Here is a 15,026-nt window from a genome sequence, read left to right as displayed (position 1 = left end):
AGTAGAGACCCAGGGATGTGGCTGGCACAGTTACCGTATAACTATGTAACCGACGTTTAAGGATGAGGTCCGTCATGATAAAATAACCGTCATAACCGTTTTTTTTTTGGTGGAGCGAACAGTTAACTGGCGACGGGAAGGCCGTGCGGTTCGTGCGGTTGAGTCTGTTTCCGTAGTAACATGGACTCTTTACAACGTGATGAAAAGTTGTTTCTCCTTGCTGAAACAAGCAAGTTGTTGTAGAAAACAAGTCTTTGGTTTTCTAGGCAACACCCCCTCCATACAGCAGCAGCACATGAATTCAGGAGTAGTGCTGTTATGGTGACTGTATTACTGGCGGTCACAAGTCATGACTGCAGTCAAAATCCACATGACCGTGTAGTCACGGTAACTAGGCTTATCCAAAACTGCACTTTGATGCTGCTGACGGCCTGGTACTCGGCACTATTGTCAATGCAAATGTTAGCGATGAGCTCATGTTGCGCAACATTTCTATAGGATATGCAACTGTGTGAGAAAACAAGAGTTTTGATGGCCTCTATTAAAAAGAGGAGGATCCCATCAGCTTCCTATAGACTAGGCCTACTATATTTATTTCTCAACTTTCCTAATATTCAGCACATTGCTTCACTTTACAACAGGAGTATAGCCTACCTGTCAGAAAATGAAACATTCGCTATGGACGATTAATTAAGGCCGATTTCAAGTTTTCATAACAATCTTTAATCAGCCTATTTGGACACCGATTATGGCTGATTAAATTGCAATCCACGAGGAAACTGCGTGGCAGGCTGACCACTTGTTACGTGAGTGCAGCGTCAAAAGGACCTTGTGCCTGCAAGGAGCAAAGGTATGTTGCTAGCTAGCATTAAACTTATCTTGTAAAAAAAACAATCAATCTTCACATAATTACTAGTTAACCTAGTTATATCATCAACCATGTGTAGTTAACTAGCTTGTCCTGCGTTGCATATAATCAATGCGGTGCCTGTTAATTTATCATTGAATCACAGCCTACTTCAACTTCGCGGGTGATGATTTAACAAAAGCGCATTGGAGAAAAAAGCCCATTCGTTGCACAAATGTACCTAACCATGAACATCAATGCCTTTCTTAAGATCAATACACAGAAGTATATATTTTTAAACCTGCATATTTAGTTTTTAAGAAATGCATGTTAGCAGGCAATATTAACTAGGGAAATGGTGTGACTTCTCTTGCGTTCAGTGCCAGCAGAGTCAGGGTATATGCAACAGTTTGGGCTGCCTGGCTCATTGCAAACTGTGTTTCTTCCTAACAAAGACCGAAATTAATTTGCCAGAATTTTACATAATTATGACATAACATTGAAGGTTGTGCAATGTAACAGCGATATTTAGACTTAGGGTTGCCACCCATTCGACAAAATACGGAATGGTTCCGTATTTCACTGAAAGAATAAACGTTTTGTTTTATCGAAGTTTGTTTCCGGATTTGACCATATTAATGACCAAAGGCTTGTATTTCTGTGTGTTTATTATATTATAATGAAGTCAATGATTTGATATTTGATAGAGCAGTCTGACTGAGCGGTGGTAGGCACCAGCAGGCTCGTAAGCATTCATTCAAACAGCACTTTCATGCGTTTGCCAGCAGCTATAAGCAATGCTTGAAGCACAGCGCTGTTTATGACTTCAAGCCTATCAACACCTGAGATTAGGCTGACAATACTATAGTGCCTATAGGAACATCCAATAGTCAAAGGTATAAGAAATACAAATGGTATAGAGAGAAATAGTCGACACGTCATAATTCCTATAACAACTACAACTTAAAAATCTTAACTGAGAACATTGAAGAACTGGGAATATTGAAGAACTGGGAATATTGAACCACCAGCTTTCATATGTTCTCAAGGTCCGAGCAAGGAACTTAAACATTAGCTTTTTTACATGGCACATACATTTTACTTTCTTCTCCAACACCGTTTTTGCATTATTTAAACCAAATTGAACATTATGAGACAAAATAGATTTTTATTTATGTATTATATTAGGTCAAAATAAAATGGTTCATTGTTCATTCAGTATTTTTGTAATTGTCATTATTACAAATATATATAAAAATCGTCTGATTAATCGGTATCAGCTTTTTTTGGTCCTCCAATAATCGGTATCAGTATCGGCGTTGAAAAATCATAAATCGGTCGACCTAAAGTCCATTCTAAATCAAAACTAATTTCACACATATATTATTTAATATATGTAAAGGGGGGCTCACAGGGGGCTCCCGAGTGGTGCAGCGGACTAAGGCACTGCATCTCAGTGCAAGAGGTGTCACTACAGTCCCTGGTTCAAATCCAGGCTGCATCACATCCGGCCATGATCGGGAGTCCCATAGATAGGGTGGCGCACAATTGGCCCAGCATCGTCTGGGTTTGGCCGGAGGTAGGCCGTCATTGTAAATAATAATTTGTTCTTAAATGACTTAAATAGAGTTAAATAAATAAAATAAAAATGTAATCAATAATAGTCTGATGGGTGACAATATTATTATTATTTTTTCAAATCACAGTCGCACACCTCATGTAGCATAGGCCTATATCTTTTGATAAGGTTTGTATCACAACTAAAGTGGCCAAATCCTTTCTTAATTTTAAGCACATTAATCCACTTTATAAGGGGTATAGAGCCTAACTGGCATACATAAGCAGCGTGTGATTTTCATGTTTGTGGAAAATCATTTTCACCATAAAAATTCACCTTTATACTAAAGCATTACATGCATAATTGCATTTGCAGGCACTTTTGAGAACCGTATATTCCCGCTAATTGATTGCATTTTGGAACATTCTTATTATTAGGTCGACTGCAGTGTGTACAGTTCTGCGCTTATACTGTGAAGAAATAGCCTAATAGTTTATCAACATTAAGCTAAACGTTCTGATCTGTTGCATCAGCCTCATTGCTTTAAAAAATGTTTTTGTTGATGCTAGTGGTTGTATTCATTTGAGATCCATCACATCCCACAACGGTCCCAGAGTATGTTTGGAATATTCCTTTCTCGCCCAGAAGGATGACTTGATCAATAGAATAGATCAACTTTTGTATAGTAGATTGACATAGGCTAGTGTTTTTGCGGTTTGTTAGGCCTACTCATCTTGTTGGCTGATGAAATATGGACATTTCTAACATCTTCAATTAGCGCCTCGGAATTCAATAAGAAGGAAGCAGTTGCATCCCCGATGTGCCGGTCTTCACTTGTAGCCTAATTCAGAGCTGAAATGCCTGTGAGAAGGACCCGATCACATGACGGGTATTGGCTAATAAGAATTGAGATATCTGAGAGAGCCATGTGAGTGAGAGCTGCTCCGGAGCACGGCAATTGGCAACCGAGAGAAGGGAATTAAAATTATTATATTCAGCCCAAGGGCACAATGGCCACAAGGCATGGATTTTTTTAGAGGGCATTAATGCCACACAAGGGGAATGCCACCGGGGAAATTCGAGGTATTATCAAGTGCTTGTCATATTGTGAATGAGAGACTGATGAAGTGTGTACAGCCTGCACAAGAAACAGAGCAGCGCTCATGCCTTTCATGCCTTTCAACTTTTTTTTTAAATCAGTCACATCATGCAGCCTTAGATTGTATTTAAAAAATCTAAACATATAGCCCAACGTTTGTAGAACAACTAAAGTTGCATAAATAACTCTAAATTAAGCATGTAGGAGGAACTGTTTCTTTGTTAACTACTCAACACAGAATAGACGCACTCCCTCTGTAATCATTTGCAGAAAATATCCTTTCTATTTTATTCAGCTATGTTCAATTGTATTCTTAATACTATAAAATTATGCTACGGAATTCTAAGCAAATCTTGTCCGCTAAATGAACTATTGTAGCCCACAGCCATATGTCATAGTCAGATCAGGACCTAACATAACGACAACTCAGAGTATACTATTCTGTTATTCTGAAATAGACTACATTTTCTTAATGTCATGTTTCTTTAGACCAGTCTAAAATAAATAATGGATTTATTGTGAGGGTGTAGGCTATATTACATGGATTTATTAGACTTTTTAAAATGTAGATGTTCTAAAGGTCTGCATCAGTAGGTTGTAGGCTATGCATGAACGCCAGGAGATGATAAATGTGTTTATGTTAATTAACGGTCAATACCATGAGAATGGCAGTTTTTGCTTAACAATCACCGACTGACAAAGTACCATGATCGTCAAAGCCCTAGCCAGGGATACACTCTCCACTGATCCAGACAGCATGACAGTCAGACTCACCCCTGATCCAGACAGACAACATGAGTGAGACTCACCCCTGATTCAGACAGACAGGCAGCAAGACAGTGAGACTCACCCCTAATCCAGACAGACAGACAGCATGACAGTCAGACTCACCCCTAAACCAGGCAGAAAGGCAGCATGACAGTGAGACTCACCCCTAAACCTGCCAGAAAGGCAGCATGACAGTGAGACTCACCCCTAAACCTGCCAGAAAGGCAGCATGACAGTGAGACTCACCCCTAAACCTGCCAGAAAGGCAGCATGACAGTGAGACTCACCCCTAAACCTGCCAGAAAGGCAGCATGACAGTCAGACTCACCCCTAAACCAGGCAGAAAGGCAGCATGACAGTGAGACTCACCCCCAAACCTGTCAGAAAGGCAGTGAGACTCACCCCTGATCCACAGACAGACAGCACGACAGTCAGACTCACCCCTAAACCAGGCAGAAAGGCAGCATGAGTCAGACTCACCCCTGATCCACAGAGACAGCATGACAGTCAGACTCACCCCTAAACCAGGTAGAAAGGCAGCATGAGTCAGACTCACCCCTGGTCCACAGACAGACAGGCAGCATGACAGTGAGGCTGGGGCTGGGTGGTCCTTGCCTTCCAGTGAAACAGAAGTTCTGAGAAGCCAGCCAGGCAGCTAGCTAAAGATAGACTCTGATTCCGGACACATACAGTACAGGTCTCAAGTATCTTCTGGGTTTCTGACTGACCACCTGAGCCTTCTTGTATGGCCTTTCACTGTCTCAAATAGCCGATACACTGACTATGGTGAGCTGTACTATACAGTCCCCAACTAGGCTAAGTAATGACTATTGTCTTTCCACTACAGCCGGAAGACACTTTGCAATGGTCTACCATGTTAAATAAAACAGATGTGCCTATATACTATAAGCTTTCTCTGGTGGTGCCTCCTGTAAATGTAAAAAACAGATCTGACTGCCTACTGTAACTTGTTTTCTATTTACCTTCAGAGGGAGTTGACCTACAGGGTGTGTGCTGCATTTGTGACCACTAAAAAAAAGCAACGAGAAATGCTAGCGGGGGTATATCTCTCCTCACCAGTTACCCAGGCTACTCTGTGGTCCCTGAGGCGCTCTGCTTAGATCCCAATCCCCTGGATGGAAGAGAATAGCTGGCAGTCTGTTTGCTTTGTTTGTTTTCCTCTTCCGGTCCTTCATCCTGCCTGCGAAGGCCACTGCAGTCCGGGCTGGGGGAGTGTTCACTGGCGCAGTGGTTCCCAACTCCAGTCCCCCAGTACCTCCAACGGCACATATTTCTGTTGTGTCCCTGGACAAGCACACCACAGCTAAATATTTTGCAACGGGAAACAAAACATCTGTGATCTTATTATACAATTTCAGGTATTATCTCCCTGTTAAACTAGTACCTCCGTGTTTAAAAAAAAAAAAAAACATCTTTCTCCCTACTGAACATGACCAACCTCCACAGCCCTCCACTCCCAGTCCCCATAAGGCTATGGTCATAGTAGTGCTGTCACGTTCTGACCTTTATTTCCTTTGTTTTGTATTTATTTAGTATGGTCAGGCCGTGAGTTGGGGTGGGCAGTCTATGTTTGATTTTCTATGATTTGGGAATTTCTATGTTTCGGCCTAGTATGGTTCTCAATCAGAGGCAGGTGTCATTAGTTGTCTCTGATTGAGAATCATACTTAGGTAGCCTGGGTGTCACTGTTTGTTTGTGGGTGATTGTCTATGTTGATTGCTTGTTTCAGTACAGTTCTCATTAGCTTCACGGTTGTTATTTCGGTTATTGTTTTTGTATAGTGTTTCAGTGTTCAGTGTTTTCTTTATTAAAATGAATGATGAACACATACCACGCCGCATTTTGGTCCTCCGATCCATCTCGCCTCTCCTCTTCAGATGAAGAGGAGGACGACCGTGACAAGTGCCCTATGTAAGGCATAGGGTTCCATTTGGGACAGCCAGAGAGAGAACACTGGGACCTTTAGCTTGAGGCCTAACATTGTCAGCCCATAGAGTGTAGGGTAGTGTAGACGACTGTAGTAGTTGGGTTGACTTTAGGTCCCCCACCTACATTTGCTGCATTTTTAGCCCCTTTCAAAATAACCCAGTCATGGAAAAGGACCTGGAGGTAGTTAGGTTTGTCTATGTTCATCGACGTAGATTAAATGTGTACAGGATTAACATTACTGTATTAATCGAAACCAGGGGTGGGCAACTCCAGTCCTTGTGGGCCTGATTGGTGTCACACTTTTGCCCAGCGAACACACATGACTCCAATAACAAACTAATCATGATCTTCAGTTTAGAATGCGATTCGTTTAAACCAGCTGTGTTTGCTAGAGATGGGGGGGGGGGGATGTGACACCACTCCGAGGACTGGAGTTGCCCATCCCTGATCTAAACCACAACATAATGCCTAACAGAAGTTCAGATCAGGGACATGTGGAACCATTTTTATTTTCAAAAAATATTTAGACAATGATTTGAATGGAAAGAGGCGTACCAACATCCCCACAATGCTTAGAAACACACCACAGGACCACACACATAAATCAGACATATTTCTAAGTAATGTAACATTCTCCTCGCCACCAGTGAAAGGTGATGCTTTGACTTAAGGTCATATCGTATTAGTAGCGTGACTGTGTGTGTTAAATGCATTATGAATGGCTGAACAACACCTGATCTCCCAGACACTGCAGACGACAAGGCCTACGTCCAAAATAGCACCCTTTTCCCTACATACTATCCTAATTCTGACCAGAGCCTTATGGGTCCTGGTCAAAAGTAGTGCACTACATAGGGAATAGGGTGCCATTAAGGACGCAGGTCTAGGTCTGAATTTAACAGTACGCCCCTGTCTACGCCCCAATAGTCATCAACTGTGCAGTCAGGCACCAGATTATAGGTATAGCAATGTAAAATACCTATCCAGGCTTTGTAAGAGCTGGCATGCTTCAGCAATGTCTGTCTAGGGATGCAAAATTCAATGAACTTTCAATAAATGACCTGGTTTTCCAGAAATCCTGGTTGGAGGATCCCGGATTTCCTGCTTATTCCCTCCTGATTACGAAATGAGATTTCGGGAATACTGAGGAATTTATTGAAAGTTCCCAGAATTTTGCACCCAGAAGTCTTGGCAGAGGAACATACCCATTAACTTAAAATGACAGTTCAGTGAGCGCCAACATAGCAATCAGAGGCATCCTTGAAATTAGTAATTCAACATTATACTGCTAGGCTATCCCAGGGAACACTGCAGTTATAATAGAGGACGATCACACACACACACACTTACATAGAGACTGAAAACAGTAGATGTTGTTTTCAATCAACTCAGATATGTCCATCCATCCTCACAGAGAGAGTTCAAAGAGTTATGAGTGCACACCGTTATGAAGCACAACACACGCTGTAATCTGAGGGAACCTGGAGTCAATTCAACTGGGAGAGAACTGCAACATGATGCTGGTTGTGAAACCATGCTGTCTGTCGTCCAGTGTAAGTAATACACCAGATTAAGCTGTCATTTAAACTTCTGACCCCCAACATTTATTATTTCAAAAATTAAAATGTGTTTGAAATGGGCACACACACTCTGTAATTATGGTTTATGGATCTGAGGCTGGAACTCCAACGTGTCTATTATACATGCCAACAGCAGAGCAGACCTACCCCCTAATACCTTTGTTTGAGAAACATGTTCTTTATCACCACCACACTTAGATCATCAGGTCAAAAAGCAACAACAAATCACATAATAGCCACAGCTGCATCACAGCACATCAACTCCTCTCTCTCTTCACAAGCTCTCTCTCACACACACACTATGAAACTGCTGCCTCTGAGTAGAGGAAAAAGGCGTTTTCCTCCAGAATCCTGAGGGACGGTGTGAGAGTGTGTGTGTGTGTGTGTGTGTGTGGCAGCTAAGCTAGGCTACATCCTGGCCAATCTAAAGCAGAATGCAGCAGTACAACTGGAGAACATTGTTGCATTGTCCTTCCTGTCACAGCTGCTGCTTTAGACACAGCTCCTCTTCCTCTGTAGCTATAAAACAACACTAGGCAGCTCCTCTTCCTCTGTAGCTAAAACAACACTAGGCAGCTCCTCTTCCTCTGTAGCTAAAACAACACTAGGCAGCTCCTCTTCCTCTGTAGCTAAAACAACAATAGGCAGCTCCTCTTCCTCTGTAGCTAAAACAACACTAGGCAGCTCCTCTTCCTCTGTAGCTAAAACAACAATAGGTAGCTCCTCTTCCTCTGTAGCTAAAACAACACTAGGCAGCTCCTCTTCCTCTGTAGCTAAAACAACACTAGGCAGCTCCTCTTCCTCTGTAGCTAAAACAACACTAGGCAGCTCCTCTTCCTCTGTAGCTAAAACAACACTAGGTAGCTCCTCTTCCTCTGTAGCTAAAACAACACTAGGCAGCTCCTCTTCCTCTGTAGCTAAAACAACACTAGGCAGCTCCTCTTCCTCTGTAGCTAAAACAACACTAGGCAGCTCCTCTTCCTCTGTAGCTAAAACAACACTAGGCAGCTCCTCTTCCTCTGTAGCTAAAACAACAATAGGCAGCTCCTCTTCCTCTGTAGCTAAAACAACACTAGGCAGCTCCTCTTCCTCTGTAGCTAAAACAACACTAGGCAGCTCCTCTTCCTCTGTAGCTAAAACAACACTAGGCAGCTCCTCTTCCTCTGTAGCTAAAACAACAATAGGCAGCTCCTCTTCCTCTGTAGCTAAAACAACACTAGGCAGCTCCTCTTCCTCTGTAGCTAAAACAACAATAGGTAGCTCCTCTTCCTCTGTAGCTAAAACAACACTAGGCAGCTCCTCTGCCTCTGTCGCTATAACAACACTAGGCAGCTCCTCTTCCTCTGTAGCTAAAACAACACTAGGCAGCTCCTCTTCCTCTGTAGCTAAAACAACACTAGGCAGCTCCTCTTCCTCTGTAGCTAAAACAACACTAGGCAGCTCCTCTTCCTCTGTAGCTAAAACAACACTAGCTCCTCTTCCTCTGTAGCTCCACTCTTCCTCTGTCTGTAGCTAAAACAACACTAGGCAGCTCCTCTTCCTCTGTAGCTAAAACAACACTAGGCAGCTCCTCTTCCTCTGTAGCTAAAACAACACTAGGCAGCTCCTCTTCCTCTGTAGCTAAAACAACACTAGGCAGCTCCTCTTCCTCTGTAGCTAAAACAACACTAGGCAGCTCCTCTTCCTCTGTAGCTAAAACAACACTAGGCAGCTCCTCTTCCTCTGTAGCTAAAACAACACTAGGCAGCTCCTCTTCCTCTGTAGCTAAAACAACACTAGGCAGCTCCTCTTCCTCTGTAGCTAAAACAACACTAGGCAGCTCCTCTTCCTCTGTAGCTAAAACAACACTAGGCAGCTCCTCTTCCTCTGTAGCTAAAACAACACTAGGCAGCTCCTCTTCCTCTGTAGCTAAAACAACACTAGGCAGCTCCTCTTCCTCTGTAGCTAAAACAACACTAGGCTCCTCTTCCTCTGTAGCTAAAACAACACTAGGCAGCTCCTCTTCCTCTGTAGCTAAAACAACAATAGGCAGCTCCTCTTCCTCTGTAGCTAAAACAACAATAGGCAGCTCCTCTTCCTCTGTAGCTAAAACAACAATAGGCAGCTCCTCTTCCTCTGTAGCTAAAACAACACTAGGCAGCTCCTCTTCCTCTGTAGCTAAAACAACACTAGGCAGCTCCTCTTCCTCTGTAGCTAAAACAACACTAGGCAGCTCCTCTTCCTCTGTAGCTAAAACAACACTAGGCAGCTCCTCTTCCTCTGTAGCTAAAACAACACTAGGCAGCTCCTCTTCCTCTGTAGCTAAAACAACACTAGGCAGCTCCTCTTCTCTGTAGCTAAAACAACACTAGGCAGCTCCTCTTCCTCTGTAGCTAAAACAACACTAGGCAGCTCCTCTTCCTCTGTAGCTAAAACAACACTAGGCAGCTCCTCTTCCTCTGTAGCTAAAACAACACTAGGCAGCTCCTCTTCCTCTGTAGCTAAAACAACACTAGGCAGCTCCTCTTCCTCTTCCTCTAAAACAACACTAGGCAGAATAAGTTGGGAGGATGTAGAATAGAGCCTGTGAATAGAACTTGCCTGAGGTGGCTATAAGTAAGGTTAGGCCTAGGCCGACTCAATGGAAAATGTAACATGCTCACACACTCACACACGGACGGACGGACGGACAGACAGAGGCCTCTGGGAGTCTTATCAATTAATTCAATTAATCAAGCAATTTATGACTCCAATCAATGCCTTTATGTTTCATTGAAATCCCCGTATCACTGCCAGCCCATTAGATTAAACTGTCAAGTGTTTGTGTCATCATTAAGAAGTTTGTCTAAATCTGCCTTCCTGGCTCTGAAAGTGTACTTTAAAAGTGGTGGATTTTAGTGTCTCAGAGTGGGAGTTCTGATCTAGGATCTGTATTGCCTTTTAGATAATAATATTGCAGGGTATTATGGACAGGGAGAACCTGATCCCTGATCAGCACTCCTACTCTGAGACACTTGGTAAATATAGGCCCTAAGTGCAACACTGTCCCACCTTCTCACTCGATACAAAAGTTTCTTGTAAGTCTCAAGCAGACAAGTAGATATTTGGAATGTCCTTGAAAAACATTGGGAATGGATACTCAACAACATGAACACAATATTATGGAGGACCAAGGTCTGGTCATATTGCCTTTCAACAACTTCAGATATTGAGTCATACATGTATAAATTAAAAGTTGTAACTTGGACAATATGTGATTACACTGTATCTTTACCCTCAGAACTTGTTCTCAACTGGCCTATCTGGTTAAATAAAGGTGAAATAAAAAAATAAAAGAACTCACTGGTCCTAAAAATACAGGACTTCAGTGTAATTTAATTTCCAGAGCCTCGGGTTTACAATAGTATAAACAGTAACAACAACAAGAAATGCCACGCCAATATCCAAATGTAATACGCTTCACAAGGGTGTAATTAACAACCCAAATCTTCAGGAAACGTCCATAAGCTTGGTTACCTAGCTACAACATACAAACGATATATTTCAGAAAGGTATAACCTGAATACACAGACAATCATGGAATACAAAATAGACATAAACTACGGGAATTTACGAATTAAGACTTTATGAGCATATTGGGGGACATTGTTTCTATATATACACATACAACAATTTGTGGAGATTCTGATTAACATACTTTCCTAAAGATTTAATGAATGACGACCAGAATATCATGTCTAAGTTGAATGGGCTACATGTGTGATATGCTTTCGTTATATCGATGAAGTATCAATTGATAGACAACACAATGATTGAGAACGACATATTATCTAGACATCTTCAACAGAAAGATAGGTGATAAGGAAAACAACTTGTAATTTTATGGGAGGAAACGTCAATGTGTAGGCAAAGCAGACGCTCCATCACACACACTTCGCCTGGAAGTCGCCTACATTATACATCAGGATATAACATAAGAAACATAACCGTACTCACTTTGGCCTATCCAATTAGTGTGTCGGACAATTCACTTTCGTTTACCGGTGTAACTCCTCGTTTATATGAGTTTTAAATCCTTCAAAAAACTGAAGTTGCTTAGTGGTTCGTGCGTTCTCCTTTCTCTGCCCACCACTCCAGTCTCGCCTACTACGCCTAGTTCTGTACTTCCCATCCTGAGCAGAGCATTCCAATATGGCTGACACGCTGTGCTATCCGGGATCCTTGGGACGTGCTCACCCTAAACCCTAACCTTAACTCATACCCGTAGCCTAACCTTAATCATAACCCTTATATAACCTTGACCATTTTAAACGTCAACTTCAATGGGGGTAGGAAGGTCTCAAGGATTTCAGAGAGCACAGACCCAGGTTCAACTGGCCCACAGTTGAAGCAACTACACTCCCAACTACACACACTGTAGCAGCCAATGCCCCACACACTCAGACAACATTCATACTGACAAACCTCAAGTATCTCTTTGAAACATTATTATACTTGAAATGTTTCGTGTTTCAAGTCAAGGTGATACATTGTGTGGTGCCCATATGCACTAATTGTGTGACATGTGACATCAAAGGCTACAATGTAAGGTTCTAAAACTTCAAAAAGAGTGCACCTGAAATCACTGTGTAGTCTATGATGTGAATTTCTTTCAGACAATATTGCAAATTACCTTCTGCACCGTGAGCTAATAATGTAATAATAATCTTATGTATTGTACGATTTTAAACATAGCTGTGTGTGTGACATTAAAACATCTCTTGATGTTACTTAATTGTATTTTTATGGGTCAGTTTTATTATGTTCATATTTAATTATGTCATTTGTGAGGTTGCGTGTATTTATAGTCAGTGCATTCGGAAATCTACACACAATACCCCATAATGACAAAGCGAAAACAGGTTTTTAGACATTTTTGCAAGTGTATGAAAAATAATCAACCGAAATACCTTATTTACATAAGTATTTAGAGCCTTTGCTATGAGACTCGTATATGAAAAATAATCAACAGAAATACCTTATTTACATAAGTATTTAGACCCTTTGCTATGAGACTCGAAATTGAGCTCAGGTGCATCCTGTTTCCATTGATCATCCTTGAGATTTTCTACAACTTGATTGGAGTCCACCTGTGGTAAATTCAATTGATTGGGCATAATAAGGTCCCACAGTTGACAGTGCATGTCAGAGCAAAAACCAAGCCAATGAGGTCGAAGGAATTGTCCGTAGAGCTCTGAGACAGGACTATGGTGAGGCAAAGTTCTGAGGAAGGGTACCAAAACACTTCTGCAGCATTAAAGAACACAATGGCCCCCATCATTCTTAAATGGAAGAGTTTGGAACCACCAAGACTCTTCCTAGAACTGGCCGCCCAGCCAAACTGAGCAAAACGGGAGAGAAGTGCCTTGTTCAGGGAGGTGACCAAAAACCTGATGGTCACTCTGACAGAGCTCCAGAGTTCCTCTGCAGAGATGAGAGAACCTTCCAGAAGGACAACCATCTCTGCAGCACTCCACCAATCAGGCCTTTATGGTAGAGTGGCCAGACGTAAGCCACTCCTCAGTAAAAGGCACATGACAGTCCACTTGGAGTTTCCCAAAATGCACCTAAAGGACTTCTGAACTTTTTGACCATGAAAAACAATATTCTCTGGTCTGATGAAACCAAGATTGAACCATTTGGCCTGTATGCCAACCGTCATGTCTGGAGAAAACCTGGCACCATCCCTACGGTGAAGCATGGTGGTGGCAGCATCATGCTGTGGGATTTCTTTCAGCGGCAGGGACTGGGACACTAGTCAGGATTGAGGGAAATATGAACGGAGCAAAGTACAGAGAGATCCTTGATGACAATCTGCTCCAGACCTCAGACTGGGGTGAAGATTCACCTTCCAAAAGGACAACAACCCTAAGCACACAGCCAAAACACCACAGGAGTGGCTTCGGGACAAGTCTCTGAAGGTCCTTGAGTAGCCCAGCCAGAGCCCGGACTTGAACCCATTTGATAATCTCTGGAGAGACCTGAAAATAGCTGTGAAGTAACGCTCCCCATCCAACCTGACAGAGCTTGAAAGGATCTGCAGAGAATAATGGGAAACTCCTCAAATACAGGTGTGCCGAGCTTGTAGCGTCATACCCAAGAAGACTCAAGGCTGTAATCGCTGTCAAAGGTGCTTCAACAAAGTACTGAGTAAAGGGTCTGAATATTATGTAAATGTGATATTTCAGTTTTATTTGTAATACATTTTTTAAATGAATTAACCTGTTTTTGCTTGGTCATTATGGGGTATTGTGTGTGTGTGCAGATTTGAGGGGGGAAAAAAACATTTAATTATTTATAGAAAATAAGGTTGCAACGTAACAAAATGTGGGAAAAATCAAGTGGTCTGAATACTTTCAAAATGCACTGTGTATTTGACTGAATGACCAATGTCGTTGTCATACTACTTGTAGCTGTCTACACTCCTTCCATTGGGATCCAAGTCTCTGCACACACTACCAGTTTGATGTTCCATCTCTAGTAGTAGGAGTTGCCCATAAAGTCGCTTAGCCTACAGATCTGGGGTCACATTTCCCCACTCCAACCCTACCATCAGAATATAACATGATCTGTGCTTTGGGAAGAACACGGTGGGCATGCCGTGGAGTCAAGTTACCTGGAGACAATGTGTCAACGAAAAGGGCTACAATTTAGTGATTGCATCACCCCTGTACCCCAACAACCCAGTACTACCCCACCCAGGAACCACTCCCACACCACCCCAACCCTTCCCCCACATCAGAGGGGTGCAAGGCAAGGAGCACCTGTTCACTGGTAACCTGACACTCCCTCTGATTCTCCGTTCTGGAAATCACAACGTTGGGTGTTTTGTTGTATTGCCACCGTAAAAAGAAAGTGTATGCCTGTTATCTTGTCATTACATTAGTGATTCAATGCTTATGGTCAGTCCTAAATGTGGGATGTGGTCCTCTGTAGCTCAGTTGGTATAGCATGGTGCTTGTAACACCAGGATAGTGGGTTTGATTCCTGGGACCACCTATATGTTAAAAATGTATGACTATAAGTCCCTTTAGATAAATAACATAAACGTCCTCTCAATGTCAACTGCGTTTATTTTCAGAAAACTTAACATGTGTAAATATTTGTATGAACATAACAAGATTCAACAACTGAGACATGAACTTAACAAGTTCCACAGACATGTGACTAACATAAATGGAATAATGTGTCCCTGAACGAAGGGGT

At 42.3% G+C, this 15,026-nt stretch overlaps 1 protein-coding gene across 2 annotated transcripts in view; it reads right to left on the bottom strand.

Annotated features, from left to right (window-relative positions):
- LOC118399008 (focal adhesion kinase 1-like) overlaps nucleotides 1–12,021 on the bottom strand; it is a 269,083-nt gene extending 257,062 nt beyond the window's left edge. The window contains exon 1 of one of the 2 annotated variants that reach the window (XM_052472725.1): nucleotides 11,778–12,021. The gene's annotated coding sequence lies outside the window, so the exon portion shown is untranslated. The remainder of the gene's footprint in view (nucleotides 1–11,777) is intronic. The other variant, XM_052472724.1, reaches the window with a different exon arrangement.
- Nucleotides 12,022–15,026: the final 3,005 nt, after the last annotated feature.

Source organism: Oncorhynchus keta, chromosome 20, assembly GCF_023373465.1.
Source record: "Oncorhynchus keta strain PuntledgeMale-10-30-2019 chromosome 20, Oket_V2, whole genome shotgun sequence".
Lineage (NCBI taxonomy): Eukaryota > Metazoa > Chordata > Actinopteri > Salmoniformes > Salmonidae > Oncorhynchus > Oncorhynchus keta.
Note: the sequence above shows the minus strand (reverse complement) of the source record. Positions and strands in the feature narration are given on the sequence as shown.